At 47.0% G+C, this 23,032-nt stretch overlaps 1 protein-coding gene across 2 annotated transcripts in view; it reads right to left on the bottom strand.

The window, feature by feature from the left end:
* The window catches only part of DLGAP1 (DLG associated protein 1), a 978,335-nt gene that overhangs the window by 594,878 nt on the left and 360,425 nt on the right, over nt 1-23,032 (bottom strand). For both annotated transcript variants that reach the window (XM_029066588.2, XM_029066589.2), the window contains exon 3: nt 610-711. The gene's annotated coding sequence lies outside the window, so the exon portion shown is untranslated. The remainder of the gene's footprint in view (nt 1-609; nt 712-23,032) is intronic.

The raw sequence follows: 23,032 nt of genomic DNA, 5'->3' as shown, positions 1-23,032 counted from the left end.
GGACACTCTCGTAGGCCAAACCAATGCCACTTTACAAACCGAGTAGATATTCCTGTAGTCCAAACCAACTTCACTTTGTAGGCCAAGTCTACACTCCTGAAGGCCCAACCAGCTTCACTTCATAAGCCACTTTTGAAAGCCAAGTCAATTCTCTTGTAGGCCAAACCAACTCCATTTTGTAGGCCAACCATGACTCCTGTACACCAAGGCAATCTCTCAATCCCTCCCAATCTACTTTCACAGCTACATTTTGCCCTTTTGATTGCAGCGTATTGCACTCTATCTTTGGGCTTAGCCTAGAGAAGATTATATTTTTCACAAAAGTCAGTTACACTAAAGTAGAGGTGGAAGACTTCTCAAAGAAAAGAAAGACATCCAGCCCAGATTCTTCTACAGTCATGAGGATGTTGCCAACCTACAGCTTGAGCAAGTAGGGTGGTTCATTCTTTAAAGATGAACCTGTTTGTACCAGTGAAGTCACAGCCTGAAAGTGTTTTATTTCTACCCTCCGTGCTATGGAAAATGAAAGAAAAATACTTCAGAAAAAAAATAAAGTGCCCTTACAGGAGTGGCATAAAGCATGGCAAACAACAGTGAAAGGAGTTTTACCTCTGTTAGTTTTCCATTCCAGTTGGTTTCAAGGTTAGAGATGAGAACTTTGAAGCGTTTTCTATTGTAGATGTCACTGGTTATTGTAGATGTTCAAATGATCTGAAATACAATAAAAATCCAAGTTAAACTATGAGGCGGAAACTAGATAAAAGTGAACTAGTTCACAAGAGCTTCTCTGTCAGTCATTAAAGGCCCTGAAGTGAAAAGGGATTTTCCAGTAATGTTACATTCTAGAGTTTGAACAGGATGTCATATTTTGCATTTGAATATCTACCTGAAAATTAAATCATTCAGAAAAAATATGATTCGTCTGTAACGATCTATTGATGCTTTTCAATTCAGCGCTGCATGAGCAACGTACTACTGGAAAACTGCATTTATTTATGCCTTTTCAAAACTATTAATCATCAACTATCCTAATATTTGACATTAAATGCTCTCCCCCATGTGAAATATGGTATTCTCTTCCCATCCCTTATCCTTTTCTCACGTGCACCCAGGGTCTGTCACTGAAGCACTTTACAGAAGGCCTATGGGAATACTGGTTTCTCAACAGTGCAGCATTTTAGAAAACACAGAAGAGGGCAGTGAAGAACTGGAGTGCCTTTCTTGAAAAATCTCCTTGAGAATCATTGGGTGGGATTTTTTTTCCCATCCACCTGAAGAACCCGCAGTTCAGTACTTCAGCCCCACAATTAATCACTGGAAACTCCATATTAAGCCGCGACTGCTCCGAAAGTTCATCTTCTAGCTCTTAAATGGCTCTGAACTCACCATATCCACGCAATCCCCATGCTCTAATCACCCCATTCCACTCCTTATCTGCTAGCGCTGCCTCAAATCTCCCCCTCCATGAGTCAGCTGCTCCCAACCACCCATGGTGGCATGCCCTTCCCTCCCACACCACCCCAGGTGGAATCCCTCCCCATAATGGGAAAGCTTTCCTCCTAGGAGCAGAGCCGCTTAGTGGAAAGAGCACGGGCTTGGGAGTCAGAGGTCGTGGGTTCTAATCCTGGCTCCGCCACTTATCGGCTGTGTGCTTTGGACAAGTCACTTCACTGGGCCTCAGTTATCTCATCTGTAAAATGGGGATTAAGACTGAGAGCCCACATGGAATAACCTGATTACCTTGTATCTACCCCATTGCTTAGAACAGTGCTTGACACAGAGTAAGCGCTTAACTCTGCCAAACCTCCTCACCTCCAGCAAACTAAGTCTCTTCCCCTCTTCAAAGCCCTGCTGAGAGCTTACATCCTCCAAGAGACCTTTCCAAACTGAGCTTCCCCATTTCCCTCTGCTCCCTCTCTGCCCTCCCTTCACCTCCCCTCAGCTAAGCCCCCTTCCCCCCCTCCCTTCCCCTCCCCTCAGCACTGTGCTTATCTGCTCATTTGTATATATTCTTATTACACTATTTTAATGAGATGTACAACCCCTTGATTCTATTTATTGCTGTTTTTGTCCATCTGCTTCCCCCAATTAGACTGTAAGCCCATCAATGGGCAGGAATCGTCTTTATCTGTTGCCGAATTGTACATTCTAAGCGCTCAGTACAGTGCTCTGCACATAGTAAGTGCTCAATAAATACTACTGAATGAACAAATGCCATCATTATTATTATTATTCATCCTTGTCCTTTCTCTGACCCAATCACTCCTCTTCCAGTTACTGAAATCTGGCTCTCTCCAGATGATACTGTCTCCTCAGTGGCTCTCTTCAGAGAGGGATTCATCCTCTCCCACTCCCCTAGACTCCCTAGGAAAGGGAGAGGAGTTGACATTTTTCTTACCTTTCCTTTGAACTCCCCATTATCCACCTCTACCACTCACTTCATCTGCTGGTCACGATCATTTTACCTCTCCACAAGGCCCATCTTCCACTTTCTGAATCATTTTAGGTAGACAAGAAATGGGTCTACCACCTCTGTTATAAGTAATAATAACAATGATCACGACATTTAAGTGTTCACTATGTGCCAGACACTGTACTAAGCACTGGGGCAGATACAAGCAAATCAGGTTGAACACAGTCCCTAACCCACACAGGGCTCACAGTCTTCATCCCCATTTTACAGATGAGATAATGGAGGGACAGAGAAGTAAAGTGGCTTGCCCAAGGCCACACAGCACACAAGTGGTGGAGGTGGGCTTAGAACTCATGACCTCTGACTTCCAAGCCCATGCTCTTTCTACTAAGCCACGCGGCTTCTCTGTGCCTCAGTTACCTCATCTGTAAAATGAGGATCAAGACTGTGAGCCCCTCGTGGGACAACCCAATTACCTCATATCTACCCCAGTGCTTAGAACAGTGTTTGGCACATAGTAAGTGCTTAACAAATACCATCATTATAATTATTCCCAATCTCACCAACTCGGAAATTCTCCTCTCTGATCATAGTTTCCTCACCTGTCTTCTCTCCCAAACAACAACTTTCTGTAAAACTATGTTGTTTCTCCCACAGCAACCTCGGATCTCTTGACCTCCTTCTCAAGTATCTCCAGCATCACGACCCGTTTGCTTCCCATCCACAGTCTGCCATCTCTGGCTGGATAAACCCATACCCTTAATTCCACCCTCTTGTCTAACTCAATTCTCTCACTCCCCTGTCGCTCCATCAATCTCATACTACCAGCCACGTGGCCTAATGGATAGAGCACAGGCTAGAAATCAGAAGGACCTGCGTTCTACTCCCAGCTCCTCCACTTGTCTGCTGCGTGACCTCGGGCAAGCCACTTCATTTCTCTCTGCCATAGTTATCTCTAAAATGGAGATTAAAACTGAGAACCTTATGTGGGAAACAGATTGTGTCTAACCTGATTAACTTATAAGTACCCCAGCATTTAGTAGAGTCCCTGGCACACCGTAAGTGCTTGACAAATGCCATTAAAAGAACCAAAAAAAACCTGCAGTCCTGAATCATCTCCACAGCATGCTTCTTCTGCTCTTGTACTTGAGTTGTGAGGTATTGCTGGTGAAAATCCAGCCACCCGACTGACTTTATCAATCTCAAAATCATCCTCACCTGTGACAACCCTGCCTTCTTCTCCTAGCAACCATACTTCTCCACCTGTAATGACTCCCATACCCAATGTCCAAGTTTTCAGCCTTTTAATCCCTCCTTAAACCCCCTGCCCCCAGCCTCCCCAATCCTTTAGAATGTAAGATCCTAATCAATGAATAGATCCATCAATTAATAGTATTTATTAGCACTTTCTATATGCAGAGCACCGTACTAAGCACTTTGGAGAGTACAATACAACAGAATCGCCAGTCATGTTTTCTGCCCATAATGAGCTTACGTTCAGACATCAATATGAATAAATAAGTACTTTTTTAATATGTGATTTAAAGATATGTACCCAACTGCCGTGGACTTTAGGGTGGGGCGAATATCAAATGTCTGAAGGTCACAGATTGAAGTGCATAGGCAACATAGAAGGGAGAGCTAGTTGGGTGAAAGAGAGCTTAGTCAGGGAAGGCCTCGTGGAGGAGATGGGACCTTAATAATGCTTTGAAGGTGGTGAGAGTAGTGGTCTGGTGTGAATAGAGAGTAAATTCTAGGCTAGGCGGAGGCTGTGGGAAAGGGGTCGGTGGCAAGATAGACAAAAATAGGGGCATAGTGAGTAAACTGACACTAGAGGAGTGGAGTGTGTGGGCTGGGCTGGAGTAGGAAATTTGTGAGGTGAGGTAGGATGGGGCGAACTGACTGAGTGCTTTAAAGTTAATGGTGAGGCGTTTCTGTTTGATCCATAGGTGGATGGGCATTGGAGGTTCCTGAGGAGGGGGAGACCCAAACTGAATGTTATTGCTGATGAATGATTTGTGCAACAGAGTGAAGTAGGGATTGGACTGGGGAGAGACAGAAGGCCGGGAGGTGCGTGAGGAAGTAGATATAGTAGTTAAGGTGAAATAGGATAAGCGCTTGGGTTAGCAGTTTGGATGGAGAGGAAAGGGTGGATTTTAGCAATGTTGTGAAGATAGAACTGACAGAATTTGATGACAGATTGAATATGTGGGTGGAATGAGAGAGATGAGTTGAGGACAACACCAAGGTTATCGGCTTGTTAGGTGGGGAGGATAATGGTATTGTCTACAGTAATGGAAAAAAAGAGGGAGGATAGGGTTTGGGTGGGAAGATAAAAAGGTCAATTTTGGACATATTTAATTTGAGATGTCAGCGGGAGGTACAAGTAGGAAAAAATGGTGCTTTCCAACTATCTAGTACTATGCTTTCCCAAGCGCTTAGTTTAGTACTCCGCACACCTTAAGTGTTCAAAAAAACCCACTGATCGATCTCTTATCCCCAATGGCCTGGCCATCCAATTCATCCATAATATTGAAACCACCAGCTGTGGCCTTCCTAAATTCTCCCCTCCACCTCTCCAACACCACCCTCCTCCTGCTCCCTCTTTGACTCACTCACCCTTCCCAGCCATATTTCAAGAAGCAGTGTGGCCTAATGGAAAGATCAGGAGCCTGGGAATCAGAGGACCTGGGTTCTCATCCCAGCTCTGCCACATGCCTGTTATGTGACCCTGGACTAGTCAGTTAACCTTTTGGTTCTTCAGTTCCCTCATCTACCAAATGAGGATTCGATTCCTATTCTACTTGAGACAATAAGCCCTTAAGACAATAAGCTTATCGCTTATCGGGAAATCAGTCAATCAGTGGTCTTTGTTGAGCGCTACTTTGCTCAGAGCACTGTGCACTGCTTGGGAAAGTACAATACAATAGGGTAAGTAGACACATTCCCTGCCTACAGAGAGATTAGTGTCTAGAAGGGGTGACTGACATTAATGTAAATACATATATTATAATGTCGAATTTAAAGATAAGTACATTAGTTCTGTGGGGTGAATATCCATCTGTGGGGATGCAGACACTGAAAAAAATTACAGATAAGGGGAGTTACAGGGTATAATTTGGACACATAGTCAGGAGGACTAATTCTCTGGAGAAGACACTAATACTAGGAGAAGTCCAGGGAAAATGTGGAAGAGGCAGACCGGCAGCTAGATGGATAGAGACCATAACAACGATAACGGGAAATCGGTTAGAAAAGTTGCGGATTGTGGCAGAGGACAGGACGTTCTGGAGAAAGTATTCCCTTGGAGTCGCTATGAATAGGAAATGACTCGACGGCACTGTTCGTTGTGGGACAGTAACTGTGTCTAACCCAATTTGCTTGGATCCACCCCAGCGCTTAGTATAGCGCCTGGCACGGAGTAAGCATTTAACAAATACAGTTATCATTAACAAATACAATTATTATTATTTTTATTAGTAGGGTGCTCATAGTCTTAATCCCCATTTGACAGATGAGGTAACTGAGGCACAGAGAAGTGATGTGACTTACCCAAGGTCCCACAGCAGATCAGTGGCGGAGCCGGGATCAGAACCCATGACCTTCCGACTTCCAGACCTTCGATCTTTCCACTACACCATGTCACTTCCCACAGACACCACCCTTGATCTTAGCCAACAGGCCAAGAATGATCCATGGATTCACCTCTTTCCACACAGAATAGTCAGGAACTGGTGGCTGGACCCAGCAGGGTGTTCATCCATCCATCCATCCATCCATCCATCCATCCATCCATCCATCCATCCATCCATCCATCCATCCATCCATTTAATCATACTTATTGAGGACTTACTGTGTGCAGAGCACTGTACTAAGTGCTTAGGAAAGTACAATACGGTACTAAAGAGAGACAGTCCCTGCCCGTAGCGAGCTCCCAGTCTAGAGGTGAGGGGAGACAGACATCAGTACAAGTATTCAATAGTATTTATTGAGCGCTTACTATGTGCAGAACACTGTACTAAGCGCTTGGAATGTACAAATCGGTAACAGATAGAGACAGTCCCTGCCCTCTGACGCGCTTACAGTCTAATCGGGGGAGACGGACAGACAAGAACAATGGCAATAAATAGAATCGAGGGGATGAACATCTCATTAAAACAATAGCAAATAAATAGAATCAAGGTGATGTACATCTCATTAACAAAATAAGTAGGGTAATGAAAGTGGATACAGTTGAGCGGATGAGTACAGTGCTGAGGGGATGGGAAGGGAGAGGGGAGGAGCAGAGGGATATGAGGGGAAAAGACGATTTAGCTGCAGAGAGGTGAAGGGGGGGTAGAGGGAGCAGAGGGAAAAAGGGGGGAGCTCAGTCTGGGAAGCCCTCTTGGAGGAGGTGAGCTCTAAGTAGGGTTTTGAAGAGGGGAAGAGAATCAGTTTGGCGGAGGTGAGGAGGGAGGGCGTTCCAGCACCGCGGGAGGACGTGGGCCAGGGGTCGACGGCGGGACGGGCGAGACCGAGGGACGGCGAGGAGGTGGGCGGCGGAGGAGCGGAGCGTGCGGGGTGGGCGGTGGAAAGAGAGAAGGGAGGAGAGGTAGGAGGGGCCAAGGTGACGGAGAGCCTTGAAGCTTAGAATGAGTAAACAGACATCAATATAAATAAATAAAATGACACATCTATACATAAGTGCTGTGGGGCGGGGAGATTGGAGAAGAACAAAGGGAGCAAGTCAAGGTGATGCGGAGGGGGGTGGGAGACGAGGAGAAGTGGGAATTAGTCTGGGAAGACCTCTTGGAGGAGGGTACTAAAGACTGCTTATTAATGTCAGAACCGTGGAGAGTCAGCGCCCATTTACGCAGGAAAAATAAAACTGCATCTGGCCTTGCATTTTGACTATTGAAAATGGACAGGATCTAGCAGAGTTCTTCGGTATTTTTGCTGGGGAGGGGGTCGGAAACCCAACGGAAGTGAAAAGCATTGTATTTGTTTCTTTGGCTCTGCCTCTTTTATCTCTTGCTCCTTTTCCTCCAGGGCTATCTGGCAAGGTCCCAGGATTTCAGGATGGCCAGAAGGGCTTCTCATGCTGTGGCTTAATGTTCTCCTGCTAACCCAACTCTTCATTCCTCTAGCTGGATGACTGGATTCTGCCAGAACAGAAGGTGAGTAATGACTCATGGTGCCATCACAACTGTTCCCCAAAACGGCAATCTTACATATTTTTAACAATGTATTTACAATTTTGGGAACTTTCAAGAACCAATATTTTTTTAAAGCGGAGGAGAAAGAGCGGGTCGCTTTTAAAATTCAAACGGGAGCTTTCGATCGGAGGAGAGGCAGTGCTTGGTGCAACCAGGCGGCTAGGTCAGAGGTGACTCTGCCTCCAATAAAGAGTAGGCGGGAGATGCTTTGTGTCACGCAAATTAATGGGCGAGAAATCCAGGCCCGTGCTGAGATGATGTGTGTAAGTCTGGCCCAACAGACGGATTGTGCGAACCACACTCTTATCCACATGGATAGCTCCTTGCTATATCGCTCGATTGGAAGTACATTCCAAGTGCTTAGTACAGTGCTCTGCACATAGTAAGCGCTCAATAAACACTATTGAGTGAATGAATGAATGAATAAAGTTCCTTCCTGGTAGAGCGGGGATCATGTACGCTCTCCCGAGAGCTTAAAACGATACTCTGCACATAGTAAGCACTCAATAAATGCCAATCAATCAGTGGTATTTGCTGAGCACTTAATGTATTCACGGCACCGTACTTCGCTTCGTTCATTCATTCAGTCGTACTTATTGAGCACTTCGTGGGTGCAGAGCACTGTACTAAACACTTGGAGAGTATAATTCGACAACAGAGAGAGACAATCCCTGCCCACAGCGGGCTCTCACTCTAGAGCGGGGAGAGAGACATCAAAACAAGTAAACAGGCATCAATAGCATCGATATAGATAAATAGAATTATAAATATCTACACATCCTTAATAAAATGAATAGAATTGTAAATATGTACTTATATACATGCAAGTATTGTGGAGCAGGGAGAGATGGCAGAGCAGAGGGAGCGAGTGGGGGCGATGGGAAGGGGAAGGGGAGCAGAGGAAAAGGGGGAGCCCAATATTATAGAACTAGTAGATATATCAATTGCCCTCAGAGAGCTTACCGTTAATCGACTGATCGATTGATTCTAATTTTCCCAAAGTCCACGCTCAATGGGTAGTGTGGCCTAGCGGAAAGAGCCCGGGCCTGGGAGTCAGAGGACCTTGGTTGTAATTCCACCTCTGCCTCCTGTGTGACAAGTGGGCAGGTCATTTAACTTTTCTCCTCCCCAGATTCCTCATCTGTACAATGAGGATTAAGACTGTGAGCGCCCTGTGGGGGAGGGACTGTGTCCAGTGTGATCAGTTTGTATCTACCCCATTGTTCAGTGCAGTGTCTGGCACATAGGAAGCACTTAAATAATAACAATAATAATAATAATGTTGGTATTTGTCAAGCGCTTACTATGTGCAGAGCACTGGTCTAAGCGCTGCGGTAGATACAGGGTAATCAGGCTGTCTCACGTGAGGCTCACAGTTAATCCCCATTTTACAGATGAGGTAACTGAGGCACTGAGAAGTTAAGTGACTTACCCAATGTCACACAGCTGAGAAATGGCAGAGCTGGGGTTCGAACCCCTGACCTCTGACTCCCAAGCCCGGGCTCTTTCCACTGAGCCATGTAAAAGTATCTTCAGCCACACAAATGATCCCAGTGCTACTGTGTGTGTTTTTCTAATGGTATTTTTTTAGGGAAGCAGAGTGGCCTAGTGAATAAAGCATGGGCCTAGGAGTCAGAAGAACCTAATAATAATTCATAATAATTATGGTATTTGTTAAGTGCTTACTATGTGCCAAGCACGGTCCTAAGCGCTGGGATAGATACAAGGTAATCAGGTTGTCCCCTGTGGGCCTCACATTCTTAATCCCCATTTTACAGATCCGGTAACTGAGGCACAGAGAAGTAAAGTGATTTGCCCAAAGTCACACAGCTGACAAGCGGCGGAGCCGGGATTTGAACCCCTGACCTCTGACTCCCCAGGCGGTGCTCTTTCCACTGAGCCACGAGTACAGTGCTCGGCACACAGTAAGCGTCCAATAAATATGATAGACTTACTGCCCGCCAACTACTACTACTGCCGTGCGGCTCGCCACTCCCGTCAATTCATTCATCCTATCGTATTTATTGAGCGCTTACCGCGTGCAGAACACTCTGCTAAGCGTTTGGAAAGTATAATGTGGCCAAAAAATAGAGAAAATGCCTGCCCACAACAGGCTCACAGTCTAGAAGGAGGAAGACAGACAGCGAAACAAGTAAACAGGCAGCAGTAGCATCAGTATAAATAAATAGAATCATAGATATACACAGGTCATTAATAAAACAAGTAGAATTATAAATAAGTACAAGCAGCGTGGCTCAGCGGAAAGAGCCCGGGCTTGGGAGTCAGAGGTCATGGGTTCGAATCCCGGCTCTGCCACTTGGCAGCTGTGTGACTGTGGGCGAGTCACTTCACTTCTCTGGGCCTCAGTGACTTCATCTGTAAAATGGGGATTAAGACTGTGAGCCTCACGCGGGACAACCCGATTACCCTGTATCTACCCTAGCGCTTAGAACAGTGCTCTGCACATAGGAAGCGCTTAACAAATACCAACATTATTATACACACAGTTTCTGTGGGGCGGGGAGGGGGGTAGAGCAGAGGGAGCTAGTGGGGTGATGGGGAGGGGAAGCAGAGGAAAAGGGGGGCTTAGTCTGGGAAGGCCTCCTGGAGGAGGTGAGCTTCCCCATGGTGGCTCAGTGGAAAGAGCCCGGGCTTGGGAGTCAGAGGTCATGGGTTCGACTCCCGGCTCTGCCACCTGGCAGCTGTGTGATTGTGGGCGAGTCACTTCACTTCTCTGGGCCTCAGTTCCCTCATCTGGAAAATGGGATTAACTTTGAGCCTCACGGGACAACCTGATTAACCCTGTATCTCCCCCAGCGCTTAGAACAGTGCTCTGTACATAGTAAGCGCTTAACAAATACCAACATTATTATTATTATGATGATGCTGGCACCCGTGCTCATAATCCCCACAGAACTCAGGCTAAATCTCAAAATTACAGGGCAAGAACTGTCTCAGCTACATTCCTTCATCTGAGCTACAAGATTTACGTGGCCCTCTCTCTGACAGTTAAAAAGCACGCTGGGTGGTGGTTTGGCTCCAATAAATTACAACTCTAATAATATGAAATCCCAAATCTCCAGGTAATTTTTCTGAGCTTCAACTAAACGGAGCTAAGCATTTCATTATGGTGCACAAGCCCTAATTTCGTCTGTTCAGTTTAATGATAAATACAGATTTTTTTTCTTCCTCCTCTGAAAAGATGAACGATTTTTTTTGCCCTCGATAATTAGGTGTACCGGGTTAACAAAAGCGAGTGGTTGGTATCCTTGATCGGAGGGAATCAAGCCAACGACAATTAGTAGGGAAGAAAAGGAGGCAGAATAGAAAACAGCACCTGTGTTAAAAATATGAAATTCAACAACACAATAAAGGACAACCTTTATGCGACTGGACTGTGGAGAGACACGCTGACAGATGAGCGTCACCGCAGCTTGACGTAGTGGATAGAGCCCGGGCCTGGGAGTCAGAAGGTCACGGGTTCTAATTTCGGCTGCCTCTTGTCTGCTGTGGGACCTTGGGAAAGTCACTTAACCTCTCTGTGCCTCAGTTACCTCATCTGTGAAATGGGGATCGAGACTGTGAGCCTCACATGGTCCAGGGACTGCGGCCCGACCCACTTTGCTCATATCCACCCCAGCGCTTAGTACGGTGCCTGGGACATAATAATGATGTTGGTATTTGTTGAGCGCTTACTATGTGCAAAGCACTGTTCTAAGCGCTGGGGGGGATACAAGGTGATCAGGTTGTCCCACGTGGGGCTCACAGTTTTAATCCCCATTTTACAGATGAGGTAACTGAGGCCCAGAGAAGTTAAGTGACTTGCCCAAAGTCACCCAGCTGGCACAGGTGACAAGTGGCAGAGCCGGGATTCGAACCCATGACCTCTGACTCCCAAGTCCGGGCTCTTTCCACTGAGCCACGCTGCTGTTTATCAGTTGAAACCCAGTCCTGTCTCACACAGGGTTCCCAGTTTCAGTAGGAGGGGTAATAGGTTTAGAATTTCCCTTTTACAGATGAAGAAACTGAGGCATGGAGCAGTGAGATGACTTGTCCCAGGTCACACAGCAGGCAAATGGCAGAAGCATGATTAGAACTCAGGTCCTCTGACTCCTAGACCAGTGCTCTTCCCAACAGGGCACGCTGTCCCTCAATTCATTCAATCACATTTATTCATTCAATAGTATTTATCGAGCGCCTACTGTGTGCGGAGCACTGTATCAAACGCTTGGGAGAGTACGATATAGCAGTAAGCAGACGTATTCCCTGGACACGATGAGCTTACGGTTCCGAGCTATGCATCATTATGCACAATCACGGGTTCTGCACATCAAAAGGAAACGGTTCAGAAAGAAAATGAACCAACTACCATCAGCCTAGAAAGTGAGAGACTCTGTGTGAATGGCTGAAAATCTTCAGATTACTTAAATTTCCCAAGAAGACTCTGCAGAAGCAGCGTGGCTCAGTGGAAAGAGCCTGGGCTTGGGAGTCAGAGGTCATGAGTTCGACTCCCGGCTCTGCCGCTTGTCAGCTGTTTGACTGTGGGCAAGTCACTGCATTTCTCTGGGCCTCAGTTACCTCATCTGGAAAATGGGGATTAACTGTGAGCCTCACGTGGGACGACCTGATTATCCCGTATCTACCCCAACGCTTAGAAGAACAGTGCTCTGCACATAGTAAGTGCTTAACAAATACCAACATTATTATTAAATAAAGATGCCTGCTCCATTAACAACGGTGGCATTTGTTGTTTCTCCATCCCATCTATCTCCCCGCCGACCCCTCGCCCAAAGCAGCGCGGCTTAGTGGAAGGAGCACGGGCTTGGGAGTCGGAGGTCGTGGGTTCTAATCCCGGCTCTGCCACTTGTCGGCTGTGTGACTCTGGGCAAATCACTTCACTTCTCTGGGCCTCAGTTCCCTCATCTGGAAAATGGGGATTAAGACTGTGAGCCCCACGTGGGACAACCTGATCACCTCGTATCTCCCCCAGCCCTTAGAATAGCGCTTGGTACATAGTAAGCGCTTAACAAATACCAACATTATTATTATCCTGTCACTGGCCTGGAATTCCCTCCCTCCTCAAATCTGACAGAAAATTGTTCTTCTCTCCTGCAAAGCCTTATTGAAGTCACATCTCCTCCAATAGGGCCTTCCCTGACTAAGCCCTCTTTTCCTCTTCCTCTCCCTACTGCGATGCCCTGATTTGCTCCCTGTATTCATAAATATTAATAATAATAATAATAATGGTATTTGTCAAGAGCTGTATTAAACGCTTGGGAGACTACAGTATAACAATAAGCAGATATATTCTCTGTACACAAGAGGGGTGGGGAGATACGAGGTAATCAGGTTGTCCCACATGGGGCTCACAGTCTTCATCCCCATTTTCCAGATGAGGGAACTGAGGCCCAGAGAAGTGAAGTGACTTGCCCAAAGTCATACAGCTAAGTGGCGGAGCTGGGATTAGAACCCATGACCTCTGACTCCCAAGCCTGTGCTCCCCCGTTCATTCCCCCCTCCCAGCTCCACAGCATATAGGTACATATCTGTCATTTATTCATTCATTTATATTCAAGTCTTGTCTCCCCCTCTAAAGCGTAAGCTCGTTGTGAGCAGGGAATGTGTCTGCTTTTGGTTGTAAAGTGTTTTCCCAAGTGTTTAGTATAGTGCTGTGCACACCATAAGTGCTCAATTAATACGACTGGGTGAATGAGCTCACCTCCTCCCAGAGGCCTTCCCAGACTGAGCTTCCCCCTTTCCCTCTGCTCCCTCTGCTGCCTCTCTACCCTCCCCTTCACCTCCCCTCAGCTAAGCCCCCTTTCCCCCCCTTTCCCTCTGCTCCTCCCCCTCTCCCTTCCCCTCCCCTCAGCACTGTCCTCGTCCGCTCAATTGTATATATTTTTTACTACCTTATTCATTTTGTTAATGACATGTCCATCCCCTTGATTCTATTTATTGCTATTGTTTTAATGAGGTGTCCATCCCCTTGATTCTATTTATTGCTATTGTTTTTGTCTGTCCGTCTCCCCCGATTAGACCGTAAACCCTCTATCTGTTGCCGATTTATACATTCCAAGCACTTAGTACAGTGCTCTGCACATAATGAGAGCTCAATAAATACTATTGAATGAATGAATGAATAAATGGAAGTGCCCAACACTGCATTAAACACTGGGGTAGACACAATCTGAGCGGAGTGGACACTGTATAACAAATAGCTCACACGGGTCTAAGGTCTATCACGGGCTTACTATATCGGCAAGACACGGGACAGTCACCTCTAGATCGGAAGCTCGTCGTGGGCGGGCGACTTGCCTAACAAATGCTCGGATCTGGAACTCTCCCAAGGTCTTAGTAGAGAGCTCTGCCCCAAATAAGCGTTCAGCAAATACATCGATCGATTTCTCAATTTCTCCAGGTGAAATACAGTATGACCTTCACCGCCTTACAGAGCTGCTGAGGAGGTGAAAACTACTTCGTCGGTAAAACTTTTCAATTAAAAAACCAAACTCACAAAGAAAAATGAGATGCACAAAATACTTCTGGTTGCTTGGAAGAAAGGTGTTATATAAATCTGATTCCCCTCGAACCTTTCGCATCTATTTTACGGACTTGTGTTAAGAGAGGACCGAAATTTTTAAAATAACTGTTAAAACGTTCAATCCGTGGAGAACTTTCCTTCCAAGGAAAGCATAGCATTTCACCCGTATCGTTTATCTTTTCAGGTTTCTGAGGGTTTTTTCTCTCTGAGACAGAATCATTCATCTTCTCACCATCCTCCGTGAGGAGAGAAAGGAATATTCCCACTTAGAAATTACTGCTTCACTGCACTAATTGGCAATATAGAGGCTTGAAAGAGTTTATGTCGTTTCCCAAGTCCTTTTTTATGCATAAGCTACTCCCAAGCACTAGACAAATCCATCTGAACAATTACCATATCACCTGTTCCTTAAACATTCCCAGAGCAATTCTGACTTCCCTTTTCCTCCCGGGGGCCATATTCCATTCCACTGATCAGGTCTGACCCACGCCATCTCACTAGATCCATATGACACCGAGTTCCTTCTTTCACTTTTCTCCATTTTCTCTCAGGAAAAAGAAAAAACCCACAAAACTTCAAAGTTTCGCAAGGGCAGAGGGAAATTTCAGCTGATCTAACAGGATTCTCAAATAGTGCTACTCTCACATTCAGTATAACACTGAAGTCTTCTATTCTGGTTATTTTAACAATAAAATTATGGCATTTTTTGAGCGCTTGCTTAAAAAATGTGCCAAGCACCATTCTAAGGGCTGGGGTAGAAACACCGTCATCAGATAGGACACAGTCCCTGTCCCGCACGGGGCTCACGGTCTTAATTCCATTTTACAGATGAGGTGATTGAGGCCCAGAGAAGCGAAGCGACTTGCTCGAGGTCACCCAGCAGACAAGTGGCAGAGCCGGGATTGGAACCCACGACCTCGGACTCCCAAGCGCAGGCTCACGGGACATTATAGCCAAATGATGCCGGATCGGGGAGGGTTTGCACCTCGGACGAATACAGCTACATACAAGAGGATCTCCAGGTCAACAGACCTATAGCGATGCTCTTCAAACCCTAGCAGAGTCCTCGGACACCTCTTGGGCCGCCGCGTGAGTCATCCGGCTTCCTTCTTCCAAAACGTCGCGAGCTGCAGTTTACGCACCGTGCCATGTCGGCGAACAACCTTAGGGCCCTTTGGGATGGAAAATGTTGCATAACCAGAAAATCCCGTCCCAGTTCCTTGTGATAGTCAATGAACGAGCAGACCGTTAACCGCCGGGTCCTGGACTGACATCGTGAAGACTGTCTTTTCACCTCTGTGGAAATGGACAAGATGCTGAGGCGATCAGCTCCCGGAACTAGCTCTGGAATTTGCTCGTAGCAATAACGGTAGTTATGAAGCGCTTACTGCTTGCGCCAAACTGATTCTCTTCCCCTCTTCAAAACCCTGCTTAAAGCTCACCTCCTCCGAGAGGCCTTCCTAGACTGAGCCCCCCTTTTCCCTCTGCTCCCTCTACCCCTCCTTCCCCTCTCCGCAGCTAAACCCTCTTCTCCTCCCTCTCCCTCTTCTCCTCCCCCTCTCCCGTCCCATCCCCTCAGCACCGTACTCGTCCGCTCGACTGTGCATATCTTCATTACCCTATTTATTGTGTTAATGAGATGTACATCACCTTGATTCTATTTATTTGCTATTGTTTTAACGAGATGTTCTTTCCCTCGATTCTATTTATTGCCATCGTTCTCGTCTGTCCGTCTCCCCCGATTAGACCGTAAGCCCGTCAGAGGGCAGGGACCGTCTCTGTTACCGATTTGTACATTCCAAGCGCTTAGTACAGTGCTCTGCACATAGTAAGAGCTCAATAAATACTATTGAATGAATGAGCATTCTACGAGGTCCTGGAAGAGATTATATTAGGGGAGCAGGATAGCCTAGTGGGTAAAGCATGGGCCCAGGATTCAGAAGGACCTGGGTTCTAATCCTGCTTCCTCCACTTATCTGCTGTGTGACACTGGGCAAGTCACTTCACTTCCAGCCCTTAGAACAGTGCCTGGCACATAGTAAGCGCTTAACAAATGCCATCGTAATGATTACTATTCTCTATACCTCAGTTCCCTCTTTTGTAAACTGGCGATTGAACCTGTGAGTCCCATGTGGGACAGATTAATAATTATGGCATTCGTTAAGCGCTTACTATGTTCCAGGCACTGTACAAAGTGCTTCTGTCCAACCCTGATTAACTTGCATCCATCTCGGCACTTAGTACAGTGTCAGTCAATCGTATTCACGGAGTCCTTTAATGTATGCAGAGCGTTCATTCATTCATTCAATAGGATTTATTGAGCGCTTACTATGTGCAGAGCACTGTACTAAGCGCTTGGAATGTACAAATCGGTAACAGATAGAGACAATCCCTGCCCATTGATGGGCTTACGGTCTAATCGGGGGAGACGGGCAGACGAGAACGATGGCAATAAATAGAGTCGAGGGGATGTACATCTCATTAAAACAATAGCAATAAATAGAATCAAGGGGATGTACATGTCATTAACAAAATAAATAGGGTAATAAAAATATATACAGTTGAGCGGACGAGCACAGTGCTGAGGGGATGGGAAGGGAGAGGGGGAGGAGCGGAGGGAAAGGGGGGAAAAGGGGGCTGAGCTGAGGGGAGGTGAAGTGGGGGCACAGAGGCAGCAGAGAGAAAAGGGGAAGCTCAGTCTGGGAAGGCCTCTTGGAGGAGGTGAACTCTGTACTAAGCACTGGGGCAAGTACAATATAGCAATATAACAGACAAATTCCATACCCACCACAAATTTACAGTCCTGGTACATACCCCAATTTAAGCGCTTCCCCATCAACAAATCCATCTTTCAATTCTCCGCTTCTTCCTACGTGTAATTTATTTTGTGTTTATCTCACCAGCAGGATGGTAAGTTCCTCAAGGGCAGGGACCGTGTCTTCTCAGAGAAGCAGTGTTGCCCAGTGGAAAGAACATGGGCCTGGGAGTCAGGGGCCCTGGGTTCTAATCCTGGTGCTGACACCTGTCCACTGTGTGACCTTGAGCAAGTCACTTAACTTCTCTGGGTCTCGGTTTCTCCCGCTGTCCCTCCTACGTAGACCGTGAGCCCCACGCGGGCCAGGGAATGTGTCCCGCCTACTTCACTTGAATCTACTCCAGTGCTCAGTACAGTGTTTGGCACACAAATTCTTAACAAATATCATGATTATAATAATCATCATTATCATCATCATCATTAGTCTTCTTCCTATCTGTGCACAGTAGAGAGTTCTGCACCCAGAAAGTACTTAATCGATGTTACTGATTGACTGATCGATCGATTAACGGAAATTGGCGATGGTGATGGTAATAGTAGTCTCTGAAGTTGGCATCGGTGCTCAACTCGCCCCTTCATCGCCTCGCCAACTCTGAAATCTGGGGGTGTCTTGGCTTTTGTGTGCCAAGGCTTTTGGGGAACCATGGGAGAGACCACCAGTTTGATAATAATAATGTTGGTATTTGCTAAGCGCTTACTATGTGCCGAGCACTGTTCTAAGCGCTGGGGTAGACACAGGGGAATCAGGTTGTCCCACGTGGGGCTCACGGTCTTAATCCCCATTTTCCAGATGAGGGAACCGAGGCCCAGAGAAGTTAAGTGACTTGCCCACAGTCACACAGCTGACAGGTGGCAGAGCCGGGATTCGAACCCATGATCTCTGACTCCAAATTAACCAGTGGTATTTATTGAGGGTCTTCTGTTCGCCAAGCACTGTGCGAAACACTTGGGAGAGTACGATATAACAGCGTAGACAGACATGACCCCTGCCTATAACAGGCTTACGGTCTAGAAGGGGAGACGGGCATTAATGTAAGTAAATAAATTACCGGTATATATATAAATCCCCTCCTCGGGGTCACACCTGGAGAGTTTCCAGTACGATTCCAGTCTCGACTACAGGAGGGAGAGTGAAGCAGAGGCCTGTCCGTCCCATTCCTAGCTCGGCCAGTGGCTAGCGAGTGGAAGGCAATCGGCTACGAGTCAAAACTCAACCGTGCTGGGCAGCAGCGGCACGGGAGAGAGTCGAGGGCAGAGACTCAGGTTGACTGAAAATTCTGTGAATCCACCGCCGGAACGATCGCAGATGAAGGTGGGGCCTTCTGGGAGAGATGTGCCCACGGGGTCGCTATGGGTCAGAAACGACGAGACGGCATAAGACGAGAAGAGACGTAAATAAGTGCTGTGTGGCTGAGGGTGGGGTGAATATGAGGGCTAAAAGGGTACAGATAATAAAGATAATGATATCTGCGGCATTTGTTAAGCGCCTACTGTGGGCCAGACACTGTACTAAGCACTGAGGTGGATACAAGCAAATCAGGTTGGACACAGTCCCTGTCCCACGTGGGGCTCACGGTCTCGATCCCCATTTCACAGATGAAGTAACCAAGGCGGAGAGAAGCAAAGTGATTCGCACAAGTTCACACATCAGACAAGTGGCGAAGCTGGGATTAGAACCCGTGACCTTCTGACTCCCGGCCCCGTTCTCTATCCGCTGGGCCACGCTGCTTCTCCAGTGCAAGTGCAGGGGTGGCACAGAAGGGATGGATTCATTTCTGCCTCACCCTGACTTGCTCCCTTTATTCATGGGAGAAGCAGCGTGGCTCGGTGGAAAGCGCCCGGGCTTGAGAGTCAGAGGTCATGGGTTCGAATCCCGGCTCTGCCTCTTGTCAGCTGTGGGACTGTGGGCGAGTCACTTCATTTCTCTGTGCCTCAGTTCCCTCATCTGGAAAATGGGGATTAAGACTGTGAGCCTCATGTGGGACAACTTGATTACCCTGATTCTACTCCAGCGCTTAGAACAGTGCTCTGCACATAGTAAGAGCTTAACAGATACCAACATTATTATTATCATTATTATGCAACCCCACCCCTGTCCCAGCCCCACGGCACTTATGTCCATATCTGTCATTTATTTCTTCATATTTATGTCTGTCTCCCTAGCTAAACTCACCGAGGGCAGGGAATGGATCTGTTTATTGTTCTATTGTACAGTGCTTAGCATAGTGCTCTGCACACAGTAAGTGCTCAATATATACGAATGAATGAATGAATGTTCTGTGAAGTTAATTAATCAATGGTGGTATTTGTTAAGCGCTTACTATGTGCAGTGCACTGTTCTAAGCGCTGGGGGATTCAAGATGATCAGGTTGTCCCACACGGGGCTCACAGTTTTCATCCCCATTTTACAGATGAGGTAACTGAGGCACAGAGAAGTGAAGTGACTTGCCCCAAGTCACACAGCCGGCAAGTGGCAGAGCTGGGATTAGAACCCACGACCTCTGATTCCCAAGCCCGGCCTCTTTCCACTGAGCCACGCTCATGAAGGCCCATTGCGGGAGTTTCTCTAGCGGTGTCATGGGGCCTGTAAATTTGGCTGAAAAGCGTACTTGATAATAACAATCATGGTATGTGTTAAGCGCTTACTATGTGCAGAGCACTGTTCTAAGCTCTGGGGTAGGTACAGGGTGATCAGGTTCTCCCACATAGGGCTCACAATCCCATTTTACAGATGAGGGAACTGAGGCACAGAGAAGTGAAGTGACTTGCCTACGGTCACACAGCTGAGAAGTGGCAGAGCCGGGATTTGCACCCATGACCTCTGACTCCCAAGCCCGGGCTCTTTCCACTGAGCCACGCTGCTTCTGATTGGACACAGTCCCTTGTCTTCCCCTCTTCAAAGCCCTACTGAGAGCTCACCTCCTCCAAGAGGCCTTCCCACACTGAGCTTCCCCTTTTCCTTCTGCTCCCTCTCTGCCCCCCGCCTTCACCTCCCCTCAGCTAAGCCCCCTTTCCCCCCCTTTCCCTCTGCTCCTCCCCCTCTCCCTTCCCCTCCCCTCAGCACTGTGCTCGTCCGCTCATTTGTATAGATTTTTTATTACCTTATTTATTTTGTTAATGAGATGTACATCACCGTGATTCTATTTATTGCTATTGTTTAAATGAGATGTCCATCCCCTTGATTCTATTTATTGCTATTGTTTCGGCCCGTCCGTCTCCCCCGATTAGACCGTGATCCCGTCAATGGGCAGGGACTGTCTCTATCTGTTGCCGATTTGTCCATTCCAAGCGCTTAGTACAGTGCTCTACACATAGTGAGCGCTCAATGCATACTATTGAATGAATGAACACAATAATAATGATAATAATGCTGGTATTTGTTAAGCGCTTACTATGTGCAGAGCACTGTTCTAAGCGCTGGGGGAGATACAGGGTCATCGGGTTGTCCCACGTGGGGCTCACAGTTAATTCCCATTTTACAGATGAGGTCACTGAGGCACAGAGAAGTTGAGGGACTTGCCCACAGTCACACAGCTGACAAGTGGCAGAGCTGGGGGTCGGACCCATGACCTCTGACTCCGAAGCGCAGGCTCTTTCCACTGAGCCACGCTGCTTCCCTAATGGGGCTCAGAGTCTCAGTCCCCATTTTACAGATGAGGTAATAAGGCGCAGAGAAGTGAAGTGACTCGCCCAGGGTCACACAGAGGACAAATGACAGATCCAGGATTAGAAGCCATGACCTTCTGACTCCCAGGCCCATGCTCTATCCACTAGGCCATGCTGCTTCTCAACTGCCTCGCTTATTCCAGGATAAGTCCCAAACGCTAACTCTCTCAAAAATGATTCTGGAAGGGAAAAATGTCTCCGGCTTGTGAAGGTAGGAGGGAATATTCCACTGGAAAATGAGAATCGTCTTGTGATCGGTGCCATCGTTGTTCACGGTGTTTATTTCGTAAGCTCCTCCCACTAGACTCGCAGCCCCTTGAGGGCAGGGATCATGTCTACAAATCAATCAATCAATCAATCGTATTTATTGAGCACTTACTGTGTGCTCTGCAGTGCTTGGGAGGGTACAGCGCTTGGGGAAGCAGCGTGGCTTAGTGGAAAGAGCCCGGGCTTCAGAGTCAGAGGTCATGGGTTCGACTCCCGGCTCTGCCATTTGTCAGCTGCGTGACTGTGGGCAAGTCACTTCACTTCTCTGGGCCTCAGTTACCTCCTCTGTAAAATGGGGATTAACTGGGAGCCTCATGTGGGACAACCTGATTCCCCTGTATCTACCCCAGCACATAGTAAGTGCTTCACAAATATCAACATTATTATTATCATTACAACAATATAACAAATGCATTTCCTGCCCCCAACAAGTTTATGGTCTAGCAGAAAGTTTTAAATTATTATACCTACAGATTGTCCTCTCAGGATCACACCTGGAAAGTTTCCAGTAATCTACCAGTCTCGGCTATGGGAGGGAGAGTCAGGAGAGACATACTCATTCCATTCCTAGCTCGGGCAGCGGCTAGCGAGTGGCGGACAATCAGCGACACGTCAAAACTCACCCGTGCCGGGCAGCAGCGGCACGGGAGAGAGTCGAGGGAGGAGACTCGAGTTGACTGCGCGGAAGAAGGCAATTGTAAATCACTTCCTTTATTTTTACCAAGAAAACTCTGTGGATCCACCACCGGAACGATGGCGGATGGAGAGCGGGGCGTCCGGGAGAGATGCGTCCGGGGTGTCGCTATGGGTGGGAAACGACTTGACGGCGTAAGACAAGACCTACGGATTAAAAATCGCCTAAATTCTACAGAGAGGGCAGCGGGTGATCCAATAACAATGGCTAGGGAAAGTTGAGGAAGAAAAGCCAAATATTCATTCATTCATTCATTCAATAGTATTTATTGAGCGCTTACTATGTGCAGAGCACTGTACTAAGCGCTTGGAATGTACAATTCGGCAACAGATAGAGACGATCCCTGCCCATTGAGGGGCTTACGGTCTAATCGGGGGAGAAAGACAAAAACCTGACCACTTAGTAGCCAATATAAATAAAAATTAAATATTTCAATAGGGAGGTAAGTGGTAAATATGATTCTTAATTATACAAAAACTAAAGACTAGGATTTCTTCCACGACGTCTACTAATTTGATTGTACTAACTCGACTGTACTCTTCCACACGTTTAGTAGAGGGCTCTGCATTATCAGCTCCTTGAGGGCAGAGATCATCTTTACTAACTCAATTTTACTCTCCCAAGCGTTTATTGCAGTGGATCTGCACACTGCGAACTGTAAGATCCCTGAGAGAAGAGATCGCGACAACTCTCTTCTACTCTCCCAACTATTTAGTCAGTGCTCCGCGTACAGTAGCCCTATAGGCTCCCTGTGGATAGTGTCTACTTTACTGGCGGATAGAGCACGGGCTTGGCAATCAAAATGGCCTAAATTGTAATCCCGGCTCCACCGCTTCTCTGCTGTGTGACCTCGGGTAAGTCACTTCACTTCTCTGTGCCTCAGTTTCCTCAACTGTACAATGGGAATTAAGAACTGTGAGCCCTCTGTGGGACAGGGACTGTATCCAACTCAATTATCTTGTATCTACCCCAGTGCTCAGAACAGTGCTAACTAATTGGAGAAGCAGCCTGGCTCACTGGAAAGAGCCCGGGCTTGGGAGTCAGAGGTCATGGGTTCGATTCCTGGCTCTGCCACTTGTCAGCTGTGTGACTGTGGGCAAGTCACTTAACTTCCGCGTGCCTCAGTTACCTCATCTGTAAAACGGGGATTAACTGGGAGCCTCACGTGGGACAACCTGATTACCCTGTATCTCCCCAGCGCTTAGAAGAGTGCTCGGCACATAGTAAGCGCTTAACAAATACTAACATCATTATTATTATTATTACCCCAGCGCTTAGAACAGTGCTCTGCACATAGTGAGTGCTTAACAAATACCAACATTATTAATACGATCATCATTATTATTTAGGATAGAGCGCTGCACAGGGTAAGCACTCATTCAGTACCATTGCTTGATCGATTGATTGTACATAACGTTAATGATGGAACTGGTAAATTCAA

This window comes from Ornithorhynchus anatinus, chromosome 5, assembly GCF_004115215.2.
Source record: "Ornithorhynchus anatinus isolate Pmale09 chromosome 5, mOrnAna1.pri.v4, whole genome shotgun sequence".
NCBI lineage: Eukaryota > Metazoa > Chordata > Mammalia > Monotremata > Ornithorhynchidae > Ornithorhynchus > Ornithorhynchus anatinus.
Note: the sequence above shows the minus strand (reverse complement) of the source record. Positions and strands in the feature narration are given on the sequence as shown.